This window comes from Eriocheir sinensis, unplaced genomic scaffold (genome assembly GCF_024679095.1).
Source record: "Eriocheir sinensis breed Jianghai 21 unplaced genomic scaffold, ASM2467909v1 Scaffold205, whole genome shotgun sequence".
In the NCBI taxonomy this organism is placed as follows: Eukaryota; Metazoa; Arthropoda; class Malacostraca; order Decapoda; family Varunidae; genus Eriocheir; species Eriocheir sinensis.
This window is the reverse complement of record NW_026111462.1, coordinates 369,797-389,647: the sequence shown is the minus strand read 5'-3', so window position 1 is coordinate 389,647 and position 19,851 is coordinate 369,797.

Genomic DNA, 19,851 nt, shown 5'->3' with positions numbered 1-19,851 from the left:
TAAATAAACAAAATTTCCTCTAAAAGAATGGATATTTGTAGTAAAATATATATACAAAATACAAATAAAATAACAAAAATTTGTATAAAAATATATACAAAAATACAAAAAAATAATTTAAATTTGTTTGAAAATAGATATGCAAAAAACACATCAAATTAGGCAAATTTTTATTGAAATACATATACAAAATACACATAAAATAATGTAAATTTGTATGAAAATATATAAACAAATACACATAAGATAACGTAAATTTCCATAAAATATATGTACAAAATATACATTAAATAATGTAAATATGTCTAAAAATATATATAAAAAATACACAGAATAACGTAAAATCGTATCAAAATAAATAAAGAGACTATCAATAAAATAATGTAAATTTGTATGAAAATAAAGATGCAAAATACACATATAATAACGCATATTTGTTTAAAAATATATATACAAAAATACACATAAAATAATTAAATTTGTATCAAAATAAACATACAAAAGGCACATACAATAAAGAAAATTTGTATTGAAATAGATATGCGAAATACACATAAATAATGTAAATTTGTATCAAAATATATATACGAATACACATAAAATAGAGTAAATTTCCATAAAAATATATACTCAAAATACATATAAAATTTACCTAATTTTATATGTTTTTTGTAAATTTATTTTCATACAAGTTTAAATTATTTTTGTGTATTTTTGTATATAGTTTGATACAAATTTAGGTTATTTTATGTGTATTTTGTATATCTATTTTCATACAAATACATATTCTTTTCATGATATTTTGTTTATTTATTTTGACACGAATTAACATTAGTTAATGTGTATTTTCTATATATATTTTTATACGTATTTACATTATTTCAAGTGTATTTTGTATATATATTTCTATAGAAATCTACGTTATTTTATGTGTATTCGTATATATATTTTTAAACAAATTTACATTGTTTTATGTGTATTTTACATATTTTTTCAATACAAATTTACCTTATTGTATGTGCAGATTGTATTTTAATTTTAATACAAATTTGATTAATCTATGTGTATTTTTGTATATGTATTTTTATAAAAATATGCTTTATTTTATGGGTATTTTGCATCTTTATTTTCATACAAGTTTACATTATTTTATTGATATTCTATGTATTTATTTTGATATGATTTTACATTATTCTATGTGTATTTTGTATATATATTTTATATAAAATGTATTTGTTTTCATTTCATACAAATCTACATTATTTTATGTGTTTTTTGTACATGTATTTAAATACAAATTTAACTAGTTATATGTGTATTTTGTATATCTATTTTGTATGTATATTTTCATCGAAATTTACTCTATTTTATGAGTATTCGTATATATATATTAATACAAATTTACATTATTGATGTGTATTTTGCATATCTATTTCAATACAAATTTACTTTATTGTACGTGCATTTTGTATATTTATTTTAATACAAATTTAATTATTTTATATGTATTTTTGTATATATATTTTTATGCAAATATGCGTTATTATATGGATATTTTGCATCTTTATTTTCATACAAATTTACATTATTTTATTGATATACTCTTTATTTATTTTCATACGATTTAACATTATTCTATGTGTATTTTGTATATATTTTTTTATACATATTTACATTATTTAATGTTCATTTTGTATATATATTTTATCCAAATTTACATTATTTTATGTGTATTTGTTTTTTATATTTTCATACAAATTTACACTATTTTATGTGTTTTTTGTATACATATTTTTCTACGTATTTAAATTATTTTATGTGTATTTTGTATATACATTTTCATAAAAAAAACTACGTTATTTTATTGTGTGTATAAGTATATATTTTGATAAAATTTTTATACAAATTCATGTTATTTAATGTGTATTGGTATATATATTTTCATACAAATTTATATTATTTCATGTTTATTTTGTATATTTATTTCATTCAATTTTATATTATTTTATGTGTATATTTGTATTTGTATTTAGGTTATTTTATGTGTATTTTGTATATATATATTCATCCAAAATTACAATATTTTATTGGTATTTTCTTAATTATTTAACTCGATACGAGTTTATATTATTTCATAGGTATTTTGTATACATATTTTTATACTCATTTACATTATCTAATGTGTGTTTTGTATATATATATATATTTATGCAAATTTATTTTATGTTCATTTTTGTACATATATTTTTATAGAAATTTGCGTTATTTTATGTATATAGTTTTATATAAATTTACGTTATTTTATGTGCATTTTGTATATTTATATTTATACAAATACACATTCTTTTATTGGTATATTGTTTATTTACATTTATACGAATTTACAGTATTTTATGTAAGTTTTGTATACATTTTTTTATACGTATTTAAGTAATTTTATGTGTATTTTGTATATGTATTTTTATAGAAATCTACGTTATTTTATGTGTATTCGTATATATTTTATATGTATTTTGCATATCTATTTCAATACAAATTTACCTTATTGTATATGCATTTTGTATATTTATTTTAATACAAATTCAAATATTTTATGTGTATTTTGGTATCAATAATTTTATAAAAAATGCGTTATTTTATAGGTATTTTGCATCTTAATGTTCATACAAATTTACATAATTTTATTAATATTCTGTGTATATATTTTGATAGGATTTTACATTATTCAATTTGTGTTTTGTGTATATTTTTTTATACATATTTATATTATTTAATGTGTATTTTGTATATATATTTCATACAAATTTACGTTATTATATGTGTATTCGTTTAAATATTTTCTTTCAAATTTGCATTATTTTATGTGTATTTTGTATATGTATTTCAATATAAATTAACCGAATTTTATGTGTATTTTGTATATTTCTTTTCATACAAATTTAAATTAAATTGATATATATTTGAATGAGAATAAATTTACAAAATACACATAACATAACTAAAATTTGTATTAAAATATTTACAAAAATACATAGAAATAATTTGAGTTTGTATGAAAATAGATATATAAAATACACATAAAAGTATTTAAATTTCTTTTGAAATGTAAATACAAAATACCAATAAAATATTGTAAATTTGTGTCAAAATATATAAACAAATACACATAAAATATCGTAAATTTGTATGAAAAATATATCCAAAATACACATAGAATAATGTCAATTCGTATCAAAATGAATGAGCAGAATATCAATAAAATAATGTAAATTTGTATGAAAATAAAGATGCAAAATACCCAAAAAATAAAGCGTATGTTTATAAAAATACAGGTACAAAAATACACATCGAATAATTAAATTTGTATTAAAATTAATATACAAAATGCGTATATAATAAGGTAAATTTGTATTGAAAAAATATGCAACATACACGTTTACTCATACAAATTTATATTATTTTATTGGTATTTTGTTTATTTATTTTGATACGAATTACATGATTATATGTGTATTTTGTACACATTTTTTTTATACGTATTTACATTATTTAATGTGTATTTTGTTTATATATTGTCATACAAATTTACGTTATTATATGTGTATTTGTATAAATATTTTGATACAAATTTACTTTATTTCTTGTATTATGTATATATATTTCAATTCAAATTTAGCTTATTTTGTGTGTATTTTGTATATATTTTCATACAAATTTAATTACTTCTGTGTATTTTTGTATATAGTTTTATATAAATTTACGTTATTTTATGTGTATTTTGAATATTTATATTTATGCAAATACACATTCTTTTATTGGTATTTTGTTTATTTATTTTGATACGAATTTACATTATTTTAGTGTATTTTGTATACATTTTTTTATACGTATTTACTTCATTTTATGTGTATTTTGTATATATATTTTTATAGAAATCTACGTTATTTTATGTGTATTCGTATACGTATTTTCAAACAAATTTACATTGCTTTATATGTATTTTGCATATCTTTTTCAATACAAGTTTACCTTATTGTATGTGTTTTTTATATATTTATTTTAATACAAATCTAATTTTTTATGTGTATTTTGGTATATATATTTTTATAAATAAAAAAAATGCGTTATTTTATGGGTATTTTGCCTCTTTATTTTCATACAAATTTACATTATTTATTAATATTCTGTGTATTTATTTTGATACGATTTTACATTATTCTATTTGTGTTTTGTATATATTTTCTTATACAAATTTACGTTATTTTAAGTGTATTTGTTTATGTATTTTCATTCAAATTTACATTATTTTATGCGTATTTTGAATATGTATTTCCATACAAATTTACCTAATTTTATGTGTATTTTGTATATTTATTTTCATACAAATTTAAAATGTTTTTGTGTATTTTTGTATATAGTTTGATACAAATTTAGGTTATTTTATGTGTATTTTGAATATCTATTTTCATACAAATACGCATTCTTTTATTGATATTATGTTTATTTATTTTGACGCGAATTTACATTATTTAATGTGTATTTTGTATATATATTTTTATACGTATTTACATCATTTCATGTGTATTTTGTATATATATTCCTATATAAATCAACGTTATTTTATGTGTATTCGTATATATATTTTGAAACAAATTTACACTGTTTTATGTGTATTTTGCGTATTTTTTCAATACAAATTTACCTTATTGTATGTGCATTTTGTATATTAATTTTAATACAAATTTAATTATTCTATGTGTATTTTTGTATTTGTATTTTTTTTTTAAATATGCTTTATTTTATGGGTATTTTGCATCTTTGTTTTCATACAAATTTAAATTATTTTATTGATATTCTGTGTGCTTATTTTGATACGGTTTTACATTATTCTATGTGTATTTTGTATATATATTTTATACAAATGTACGTTTTTTTATGTGTATTTATTTTCATTTCATACAAATTTACATAATTTTATGTGAATTTTGTACATGTATTAAAATACAAATTTAACTAATTATATGTGTATTACAAATACACATTCTTTTATTGGTATTTTGTTTATTTATTTTGATACGAATTTATATTATTTTATGTGTATTTTGCATGCATTTTTTTTTATACGTATTTACTTCATTTTATGTGTATTATGTATATATATTTTTATAGAAATCTACGTTATTTGATGTGTATTCGTATATATATTTTGAAACAAATTTACATTGTTTTATATGTATTTTGCATATCTATTTCAATACAAATTTACCTTATTGTATGGGTTTTTTATATATTTATTTTAATACAAATTAAATTTTTTTATGTGTATTTTGGTATATATATTTTTATTAATAAAAAAAAATGCGTTATTTTATGGGTATTTTGCCTCTTTATTTTCATACAAATTTACATTATTTTATTAATATTCTGTGTATTTATTTTGATACGATTTTACATTATTCTATTTCTGTTTTGTATATATTTTTTTATACAAATTTACGTTATTTTAAGTGTATTTGTTTATGTATTTTCATTCAAATTTACATTATTTTATGTGTATTTTTTATATGTATTTCAATACAAACTTACCGAAATTTATATGTATTTTGTATATTTATTTTCATACAAATTTAAAATATTTTTGTGTATTTTTGTATATAGTTTGATGCAAATTTAGGTTATTTTATGTGTATTTTGTATATCTATTTTCATACAAATACACTTTCTTTTATTGATATTTTGTTTATTTATTTTGACGCGAATTTACATTATTTAATGTGTATTTTGTATATATAGTTTTATACGTATTTACATCATCTCATGTGTATTTTGTATATATATTCCTATAGAAATCAACGTTATTTTATGTGTATTCGTATATATTTTTTGAAACAAATTTACACTGTTTTATGTGTATTTTGCGTATTTTTTCAATACAAATTAACCTTATTGTATGTGCATTTTGTATATTAATTTTAATACAAATTTAATTATTCTATGTGTATTTTTGTATATGTATTTTTAAAAAAAATACGCTTTATTTTATGGATATTTTGCATCTTTATTTTCATACAAATTTAAATTATTTTATTGATATTCTGTGTACTTATTTTGATACGATTTTACATTATTCTATGTGTATTTAGTATATATATTTTATACAAATGTACGTTATTTTATGTGTATTTGTTTTCATTTCATACAAATTTACATAATTTTACGTGTATTTTGTACATGTATTTAAATACAAATTTAACTAATTATATGTGTATTTTGTATATCTATTTTCATACAAATTGATATTATTTTTGTTTGTTTTTTGTATATATTTTTATACAAATTTTTGTTATCTTATGAGTATTTTGGGTATTTATTTTCCAAAAAATATACGTTTTTTATCGGAATTTTGTTTATTTATTTTGATACGAATTTACATTATTTTAGGTGTATTTGATATATATATATTTTTATACTTATTTACATCATTTGATATGTATTGTGTATGTATATTTTCATAGAAATTTACTCTATTTTAGGTGTATTCGTATATATATTTTGATACAAATTTACATTATTTATGTGTATTTTGCATATCTATTTCAATACAAATTTACTTTATTGTGTATATATATTTTTATACATTATTTAATGTTTATTTTGAATATATTATTGTACTAATTCATGTTATTTTATGTGTATTTGTATTTATATTTTCATACAAATTTATATTATTTTATGTGTATTTTGTACATATATTTCATTACAAATTTACCTTATTTATGTTTATTTTGTATATTTATTTCATTCAATTTTAAATTATTTTATGTGTATATTTGTATTTGTATTTAGGTTATTTTATGTGTATTTTCTATATATATTTTCATCCAAAATTCCATTATTTTTTTGGTATTTTGTTAATTTGATTCGATACGTGTTTAGATTATTTCATTGGTATTTTGTATACATATTTTTATACGCATGGACATTATTTAATGTGTGTTTTGTATATATATGTTTATGCAAATTTACATTATTTTATTTGATATTCTGTGTATTTATTTTGATACGATTTTACATTATTCTATGTATATTTTGTGTATATATGTTATACAAATGTACGTTATTTTATGTGAGTTTGTTTTAATTTCATAGAAATTTACATTATTTTATGTGTACTTTGTATATGTATTTCAATACAATTTTAACTTATTACAATATTATATATACAATATTATTACAAAATATAAATAAAATAACGAAAATTTGTATAAAAATTTATACAAAAAAAAAATAATAATAATTTCAATTTGTTTGAAAATAGATATACAAAATATACATATAATTAATTAAATCTGCGTTATTTTATGTGTATTCGTATATATATTTTGAAACAGATTTACATTGATTTATATGTATTTTGCATATCTATTTCAATACAAATTTACCTTATTGTGTGTGCATTTCGTATATTTATTTTAATACAAATTCAAATATTTTATGTGTTTTGGTATATATATTTAAAAAAAAATCCGTTATTTTATGGGTATTTTGCATCTTTATTTTCATGCAAACTAATTTTATTTATTTTATATATATTTTCATAAAAATTAACATTATTTTATTGTGTGTATTCGTATTTATTTTGATACAAATTTTATACAAATTCATGTTATTTTATGTGTATTTGTGTATATATTTTCATACAAATTTATATTATTTTATGTGTATTTTTACATATTTTTTATTACAAATTTACCTTATTTTATGATTATTTTGTATATTTATTTCATAAAATTTTTAATTATTTTATGTGTATATTTGTATTTGTATTTACGTAATTTTATATATTTTTATACAAATTTTAGTTATTTTATTTGTATTTTGTATATATATTTTCCTACAAATATACATTCTTTTATTGGATTTTTGTGTATTTATTTTTTTACGAATTTAAATAATTTTATGTGTATTTTGTATATATATTTTTCTACGTATTTAAATTATTTTATGTGTATTTTATATATACATTTTCATAAAAATTTACGTTATTTTATTGTGTGTATTCGTATATATTTTGATACAAATTTTATATAAATTCATTCTATTTTATGTGTGTTTGTATATATATTTTCATACAAATTAAAATTATTTTATGTGTATTTTTACATATATTTAATTACAAATTTACCTTATTTTATGTTTATTATGAATATTTATTTTATTCAATTTTAAATTATTTAATGTGTATATTTGTATTTGTATTTAGGATATTTTTGTGTGTTTTCTATATATATTTTCATCCAAAACTATATTATTTTATTGGTATTTTCTTAATTTAACTCGATACGAGTTTAGATTATTTCATAGGTATTTTGTGTACATATTTTTATACTCATTTACATTATCTAATGTGTGTTTTGTATATATTTTTTTATGGAAATTAATTTTATGTGCATTTTTGTACATATATTTTTATAGAAATTTGCGTTATTTTATGTGTATTTTGTATATGTTTTCTCATACAAATTTACATTATTTTATTGTTTTTTTTTATTTTGATACGAATTACATGATTATATGTGTATTTTTACCATATTTTTTATACGTATTTACATTACTTAATGTGTATTTTGTTTATATATTTTTTTACAAATTTACGTTATTATATGAGTATTTGTTAAAAATATTTCGATACAAATCTACTTCATTTTATGTATTTTGTATATATATCTCAACTCAAATTTAGCTTATTTTGTGTGTATTTTGTTTATCTATTTTCAAACAAATTTAATTACTTCTGTGTATTTTTATATATAGTTTTATATAAATTTACGTTATTTTATGTGTATTTTGTATATTTTTATTTATGCAAATACACATTCTTTTATTGGAATTTCGTTTACATTATTTTATGTGTATTTTGAATACATTTTTTATACGAATTTTACTTAATTTTATGTGTATTTTGAATATATATTTTTATAGAAATCTACGTTATTTTATGTGTATTCGTATATATATTTTGAAACAAATTTACATTGTTTTATATGTTTTTTGCATATCTCTTTCAATACAAATTTACCTTATTGTATGTGCATTTCGTATATTTATTGTAATACAAATTTAAATATTTTATGTGTATTTTGGTATATATATTTTTATAAAAAAATGCGTTATTTAATGGGTATTTTGCATCTTTATTTTCATACAAATTTACATTGTTTTATTAATATTCTATGTATTTATTTTGATACGATTTTACATTATTCTATTTGTGTTTAGCATATATTTTTTTATACATATTTACAATATTTAATGTGTATTTTGTATATTTTAAAACAAATTTACGTTATTTTTTGCGCATCTGTTAAAATATTTTGATACAAATTTACATTATTTTATGTATTTTTTATATATATTTCAATACAAATTTAGTTTATTTTATGTATATTTTGTATATCTATTTTCATTCGTATCAAAATAAATAAACAAAATAGCAATGAAATAATGTAAATTTGTATGAGAAAACATATACAAATACACATAAAATAACGCATATTTCTAAAAAAATATATGTACTAAAATGCACATAAAATTAACTAATTTTAAATAAAAATATATATACAAAACACACATTAAATAATGTAAATGTGTACATAAAATAACCTAAATTTGTATAAAACTATATACAAAAATACACAAAAATATTAAAAATTTGTATGAAGAGAAATATACAAAATACACATAAAATTAGGTAAATTTGTATTAAAATACACATACAAAATACACATAAAATAATGTAAATTTGAATGAAAATATATAAACAAATACACTTAAAATAACGTAAATTTGTATAAAATATATATGCAAGATACACATTAAATAATGTAAATGTGTATAAAAAATATATACAAAAAAGAAATAGAATAATGTAAAATCCTATCAATATAAATACAGAGAATATCAATAAAATAATGTAAATTTGTATGAAAAGAAAGATGCAGAATTCCCATAAAATAGCGCATTTTTTATAAAAATATATATACCAAAATACACATAAAATATTTAAATTTGTATTGAAATAAATATACAAAATGCATATACAGTAAGGTAAACTTGTATTGAAAGAGATATGCAAAAATACATATAAAACAAGGTAAATTTGTTTCAAAATATATATACGAATACACATAAAATAACGTAGATTTCTATAGAAATATATATACAAAATACACATGAAATTATGTAAATACGTATAAAAATATATATACAAAATACATATCTAGGTAAATTCGTGTCAAAATAAATAAACAAAATATCATGAAAAGAATGTGTATTTGTATGAAAATAAATAATAGATAATAAATTGGTATGAAATATATATGCAAGATACACATTAAATAATGTAAATATGTTTAAAAAATATATATACAAAAAACAAATAAAATAATGTGAAATCATATCAAAATAAATAAACCGAATATTAATAAAATAATATAAATTTGTATGAAAATAAAAATGCAAAATTCCCATAAAATAGCGCATTTCTTATAAAAATATATATACCAAAATACACAAAAAATATTTAAATTTGTATTGAAATAAATATACAAAATGCACATACAATAAGGTAAACTTGTATTGAAAGAGATATGCAAAAATACATATAAAACAATGTAAAATTTGTTTCAAAATATATATACGAATACACATAAAATAACGTAGATTTCTATAAAAATATATATATACAAAATACACATAAAATTAAGTAAATACGTATGAAAATAGATATACAAAATACACATAGAATAATGTAAAATTGTTTAAAAAAATAAATAAACAGAATGTAAATAAAATAATGTATATTTGTATGAAAATAAAAATGCAAAATACCCATAAAATTAAGCATATTTTTTTTAAAAAATACATATACAAAAACACACATAGCATAATTAAATTTGTATTAAAATTAATATACAAAATGCATATACAATAAGGTGAATTTGTATTGAAAAAATATGCAAAATACACATAAAACAGTGTAAATTTATTTCAAAATCTATATATGAATACTCATAAATCAACGTAGATTTCTATAGAAATATATATACAAAATACACATCAAATGATGTAAACACGTATAAAAAAAAAAAAAATATATATATATATATATATATATATATATATATATATATATATATATATATATATATATATATATATATATATATATATATATATATATATATATATATATATATATATATATATATATATATATATATATAATATTTTGATACAAATTTATATTATTTTATGTGTATTCTTACATATATTTTATTACAAATTTACCTTATTTTATGTTTATTTTGTATATTTATTTCATTCAATTTTAAATTATTTAATGTGTATATTTGTATTTGTATTTAGGTTATTTTATATATATTTTCATCCAAAATTACATTATTTTATTGTTATTTTCTTAATTTAACTCGATACGAATTTAGATTATTTCATAGGTATTTTGTATACATATTTTTATACTCATTTACATTATCTAATGTTTGTTTTATATATTTTTTTATGCAAACTAGTTTTATGTGCATTTTTGTACACATATTTTTATAGAAACTTAAAACGTTATTTTATGTGTATTTTGTATATGTTTTCTCATACAAATTTACATTATTTAATTACTTTTTTGTTTATTTATTTTGATACGAATAACTTGATTTTTTGTGTATTTTGTAAATATTTTTTTATACGTAATTACATTACTTAATGTGTATTTTGTTTATATATTTTTTTTACAAATTTACGTTATTATATGTGTATTTGTTAAAAATATTTTGAAACGAATTTACTTTATTTTATGTATTTTGTGTATATATAGATATAGATATATATATATATATATATATATATATATATATATATATATATATATATATATATATATATATATATATATATATATATATATATATATATATATATATATATATATATATCAATTCAAATTTAGCTTATTTTGTGTGTATTTTGTATCTATTTTCATACAAATTTAATTACTTCTCTGTATTTTTGTATATAGTTTTATACAAATTTACGTTATTTTATGTGCATTTTGTGTATTTATATTTATACAAATACACATTCTCTTATTGGTGTTTTGTTTATTTATATTTATACGAATTTACATTATTTTATGTGTATTTTGTATGCATTTTTGATTCGTATTTACTTAATTTTATTTGTATTTTGTATATATATATTTATAGAAATCTACGTTATTTTATGTGTATTCGTATATATATTTTGAAACAAATTTACATTGTTTTATATTTTTTTTTGCATATCTATCTCAATACAAATTTACCTTATTGTATGTGCATTTTGTATATTTACTTTAATAAAAATTCAAATATTTTATGTGTATTTTGGTATATATAATTTTAAAAAAAAAATTGCTATTTTATAGGTATTTTGCATCTTAGTTTTCATACAAATATGCATTATTTTATTAATATTCTGTGTATATATTTTGATACGATTTTATATTATACTATTTGTCTTTTGTATATATTTTTTTATACATATTTTCATTATTTAATGTGTATTTTTTATATATATTTTATACAAATTAACGTTATTTTAAGTGTATTTGTTTATATAATTTCATTCAAATTTACATTATTTTGAGTGTATTTTGTATATGTATTTCAATACAAATTTACCTAATTTTATGTGTATTTTGTATATTTATTTTCATACAAATTTAAAGTATTTTTGTGTTTTTTTGTATATACATATAGAGTGAATTTCTATGAAAATATATGTTCAAAATACATATAAAATTATGTAAATAAGTATAAAAATATATATATCAAATACACCAAAAAAAATGAAAATTCGTATCAAAATAAATAAACAATTTGTATGAAAATAGATATACAAAATACACATATAATTAGTTAAATTTGTATTTAAATACATGTACAAAATAAAATGTAAATTTGTATGAAATGAAAACAAATTCACATAAAATAACGTACATTTGTATAAAATAGACATACAAAATATACATAGAATAATGTAAAATCGTATCAAAATAAATTCACAGAATATCAATAAAATAATGTTATTTTGTATGAAAATAAAGATGCAAAATACCCATAAAATAAAGCATATTTTTCTTAAAATACATATACAAGAATACACATAGAATAGTTAAATTTGTATTAAAATTAATACACGAAATGCACGTACAATAAGGTAAATTTGTATTGAAAAAATATACAAAATGCACATAAAACAATGTATATTTGTTTCAAAATATATATACGAATACACATAAAATAAGGTATATTTCTATAGAAATAGATATACAAAAAACACATAAAATGACGTAAATACGTATAAAAATATATATATACACAATACACATTAAATAATGTAAATTCGCATCAAAATAAATAAACAAAATATCAATAAAAGAATGTGTATTTGTATGAAAATAGATATACAAAATACACATAAAATATTAAAAATTTGAATAAAACTCTATTCAAAAAATACAAAAAAATAATTTAAATTTGTATAAAAATATATATACAAAATACACATAAAACTAGTTAAATTTCTATTGAAATACATATACAAAATACACATAAAATACTGTAAATTTGAATGAAAATATATAAACAAATACACTTAAAATAACGTAAATTTGTATGAAATATATATAGAAAATACACATTAAATAATGTAGATATGTATAAAAAAATATATACAAAACACAAATAGAATAATGTAAAATAGTATCAAAATAAATACACAGAATATTAATAAAGTAATGTAAATTTGTATGAAAATAAAGATGCAAAATACCCATAAAACAACGCATTTTTTATGAAAATATATATACCAAAATACACATAAAATATTTAAATTTGTATTACAATAAATATTCAAAGTGCACATACAATAAGGTAAATTTGTATTGAAATAGATATGCAAAATACACATTAAACAATGTAAATTTGTTTCAAAATATATATACGAATACACATAAAATAACGTAGATTTCTAAAAAATATATATACAAAATACACATAAAATGAAGTAAATACGTATAAGAAAATGTATACAAAATACACATAAAATAATGTAAATTCGTATCAAAATAAATAAACTAAATGCCAATAAAAGAATGTTTACTTGTATAAATATAAATATACAAAATTCACATAAAATAACGTAAAATTGTATAAAACTATATACAAAAATAAACAAAAATAATTAAATTTGTATGAAAATAGATATACATAAGACACATAAAATAAGCTAAATTTGAATTGAAATAAATATAGAAAATACATAAAATAATGTAAATTTGTATCAAAATATATATTCAAATACACATATAATAACGTAAATTTGTATAAAAATATATAAACAAAAAACACATTAAATAATGTAAATACGTATAAAAGATATGTACGTAATGTAAAAATTTATAAAATTAAAGATGCAAAATACCCATAAAATAACTCATATTTAAAAAAAAAATGTATACAAAAATACATATTAAATAATTGAATTTGTGTTAAAATAAATATACAAAATACACATACAATAAGGTAGATTTTTATTGAAATAGATATGCAAAAAACACATAAAATAATGAAATTTTTTATGAAAATATTTACGAATACACACAATAAAATTACGTAAATTTTTATGAAAATATATATACAAAATACACATAAAATAATGTAAATACATAGAAAAATATATATACAAAATACACATAAAATAATGTAAATTCGTATCAAAATAAATAAACAAAATTTAAATTTGTTTGAAAATAGATATGCAAAATACACATGAAATTAGGCAAATTTTTATTGAAATACATATACAAAATACACATAAAATAATGTAAATTTGTATGAAAATATATAAACAATTACACATAAGATTTCCATAAAATATATGTACAAAATATACATTAAATAATGTAAATATGTCTAAAAATATATATACAAAATACACAGAATAACGTAAAATCGTATCAAAATAAATAAACAGACTATCAATAAAATAATGTAAATTTGTATGAAAATAAAGATGCAAAATTCCCATATAATAACGCATATTTGTTTAAAAATATATATACAAAAATACACATAAAATAATTAAATTTGTATCAAAATAAATATACAAAAGGCACATATAATAAAGAAAATTTGTTTTGAAATAGATATGCGAAATACACATAAATAATGTAAATTTGTATCAAAATATATATACGAATACACATAAAATAGAGTAAATTTCTATGAAAATATATATTCAAAATACATATAATTTTTTGTAAATAAGTATAAAAATATATATATCACATACACCTAAAATAATGAAAATTCGTATCAAAATAAATAAACAAAAGTCCGATAAAAGAACGTATATTTGTAGGAAAATAAATATACAAAATACACATAAAATTACGAAAATTTGAATAAAAATATATACTAAATACACAAAAATTTTTTCGATTTGTATGAAAATAGATATTCATAATACACATATAATTAGTTAAATTTGCATTTAAATACATGTACAAAAAACACATGAAATAATGTAAATTTGTATGAAATGAAAACAAATTCACATAAAATAACGTTCATTTGTATGAAATATATATACAAAATATACATAGAATAATGTAAAATCGTATCAAAATAAATACACAGAATATCAATAAAATAAAGTAAATTTGTATGAAAATAAAGATGCAAAATACTCATAAAATAAAGCATTTTTTTATGAAAATACATATACAAAAATACACATAGAATAATTAAATTTGTATTATTTTATATGTACTTTGTAAATATATTTTTATACGCATTTACATTATTTAACATTTATTTAATTTAATTACTTCTGTGTATTTTTGTATATAGTTTTATACAAATTTACGATATTTTATGTGTATTTTATATATTTATATTTATACAAATACACATTCTTTTATTGGTATTTTGTTTATTTATTTTGATACGATTTTACATTATTTTATGTGTACTTTGTATTCATTTTTTTATACGTGTTTATTTCATTTTATGTGTATTTTGTATATATTTTTATAGAAATCTACGTTATTTTATGTGTATTCGTATATATATTTTGAAACAAATTTACATTGTTTTATATGTATATTGCATATCTATTTCAATACAAACTTACATAAATGCACATAAGATAAAGTAAATTTGCATTAAAATATATATACAAAACACACGTTAAATAATGTAAATGCGTACATAAAATAACCTAAATTTGTATAAAACTATATACAAAAATACGCAAAAATAGTTAAAATTTGTATGAAAAGAAATATACAAAATACACGTAAAATTAGGTAAATTTGTATTGAAATACATATACAAAATACACATAAAATAATGTAAATTTAAATGAAAACATATAAACAAATACACTTAAATAACGTAAATTTGTATAAAATATATATGCAAGATACACATTAAATAATGTAAATGTGTATAAAAAATATATACAAAAAAGAAATAGAATAATGTAAAATCGATATCAAAATAAATACAGAGAATATCAACAAAATAATGTAAATTTGTATGAAAAGAAAGATGCAAAATTCCCATAAAACAGCGCATTTTTTCTAAAAATATATATACCAAAATACACATAAAATATTTAAATTTGTATTGAAATAAATATACAAAATGCATATACAGTAAGTTAAATTTGTATAGAAAGAGATATTCAAAAATACATATAAAACAATGTAAATTTGTTTCAAAATATATATACGAATACACATAAAATAACGTAGATTTCTATAGAAATATATATACAAAATACACATGAAATTATGTAAATACGTATAAAAATATATATACAAAATACATATTAAGTAATGTAAATTCGTGTCAAAATAAATAAACAAAATATCATGAAAAGAATGTGTATTTGTATGAAAATAAATAATAGATAATAAATTTGTATGAAATATATATGCAAGATACACATTAAATAATGTAAATATGTATAAAAAAATATATACAAAAAACAAATAGAATAATGTAAAATCGTATCAAAATAAATACACCGAATATTAATAAAATAATGTAAATTTGTATGAAAATAAAGATGCAAAATTCCCATCAAATAGCGCATTTCTTATAAAAATATATATACCAAAATAAACATAAAATATTTAAATTTGCAATACACATAAAAAAAATTGATTTGTATTTAAATAAATATATAAAAAACACATACAATAAGGTAAATTTGTATTGAAATAGATATGCAAAATACATATAAAGCAATGTAAATTTGTTTCAAAATATGTATTCGAATACACATAAAATAACGTAGATTTCTATAAATATATATGTATATATATATATATATATATATATGTATATATATATATATATATATATATATATATATATATATACAAAATACACATAAAATGAAGTAAATACGTATAAAAAAATGTATACAAAATACACATAAAATAACTTAAATTCGTATCAAAATTAATAAACAAAATACCAATAAAACAATGTGTATTTGTATAAATATAAATATATAAAATACACATAAAATAACGTAAATTTATATAAAACTATATACAAAAATACTCAGAAGTAATTAAATTTGTATGAAAATATATACAAAATACACACAAAATAAGCTAAATTTGAATTGAAATATATATACAAAATACATGAAATAAAGTAAATTTGTATCAAAATATTTATACAAATACACATATAATAAGGTAAATTTGTATGAAAATATATAAACAAAATACACATTAAATAATGTAAATACGTGTAAAAAAATATGTACAAAATACACATATAATCATGTAATTCGCATCAAAATAAATAAGCAAAATACCAATAAAATAATATAAATTTGTATGAGTAAACGTGTATGTTGAATATTTTTTCAATACAAATTTACATTATTATATACACATTTTGCATATTATTTTAATACAAATCTAATTATTCGATGTGTCTTTTTGTATCTGTATTTTTATAAGCATATGCTTTATTTTTTGGGTATTTTGCATCTTCATTTTCATACAAATTTACATTATTTTATTGATATTCTGCTCATTCATTTTGATACGAATTGACATTATTCTATGTGTATTTTGTTTATATTTTTCATACAAATTTACGTTATTTTATGTGTATTTGTTTATATATTTTGACACAAATTTACAAAATTTTATGGGTATTTTGTATATACATTTCAAAAGAAATTTACCTAGTTTTATGTGTATTTTGTATATCTAATTTCATACAAACTCAAACTATTTCTATGTATTTTTGTATATATTATAACACAAATTTTAGTTTTGTTATGTGTATTTTGTAAATTTATTTTCATTCAGATATATATTATTTTATTGGTGTTTTCCTGATTTATATTGATACGAATTTACATTATTTTATATGTACTTTGTATATATATTTTTATACGCTTTTACATTATTTAATATTTATTTTGAATATATATTTTTATACAAATTCATGTTATTTTATGTGTATTTGTATATATATTTTCATATAAATTTACATTATTTTATGTGTATTTTGTACATATATTTTATTACGAATCTACCATATTTTATGTTTATTTTGTATGTGTATTTTGTATATTTATATTTATCCAAATACACATTCTTTTATTGGTATTTTGATTATTTATGTTAATTCGAGTTTACATTATTTTATGTGTATTTTGTATACATTTTTTTATACGTATTTACTTAATTTTATGTGTATTTTGTATATATATTTTTATAGAAATCTGCGTTTTTTTATTTGTATTCGTATATATATATTTTGAAACAAATTTACATTGTTTTATACGTAATTTTGCATATCTCTTTCAATACAAATTTACCTTATTGTATGTGCATTTTGTATATTTATTTCAATGCAAATTTAAATATTTTATGTTTATTTTAGTATATATATTTTTATAAGAAATGCGCTATTTTATGGGAATTTTGCATCTTTATTTTCATACAAATTTACATTATATTATTAATAATCGGTGTATTTATTTTGATAGGATGTTACATTATTCTATTTGTTTTTTGTATATACTTTTTTATACATATTTATATTATTTAATGTGTATCTTGCATATATATTTTATACAAAATTATTATATATTATCTATTTTCATACAAATACACATTCTTTTCATGATATTTTGTTTATTTATTTTGACACGAATTTACATTATTTCATATGTATTTTGTATATATATTTTTATACGTATTTACATAATTTCATATGTATTTTGTATATAATTCTATAGAAATCTACTTTATTTTATGTGTATTCGTATATATATTTTGAAACAAATTTACATTGTTTTATATGTATTTTTGAATATCTCTTTCAATACAAATTTACCTTATTGTATGTGCATTTTGTATATTTAATGTGTATCTTGCATATATATTTTATACAAATTTACGTTATTTTAAGTGTATTTGTTTATATATTTTCATTCAATTTTACATTATTTGATGTGTATTTTGTATATGTATTTCAATACAAATTTACCTAATTTTATGTGTATTTTGTATATTTCTTTTCAAACAAATTTAAATTATTTTTGTGTATTTTTGTAAATAGTTTTATACAAATTTAGGTTATTTTATGTACGCATTTACATTATTTAGTGTGTGTTTTGTATATATATTTTTATGCAAATTTACTTTATTTAATGTGCATTTTTGTACATATATTTTTATAGAAATTT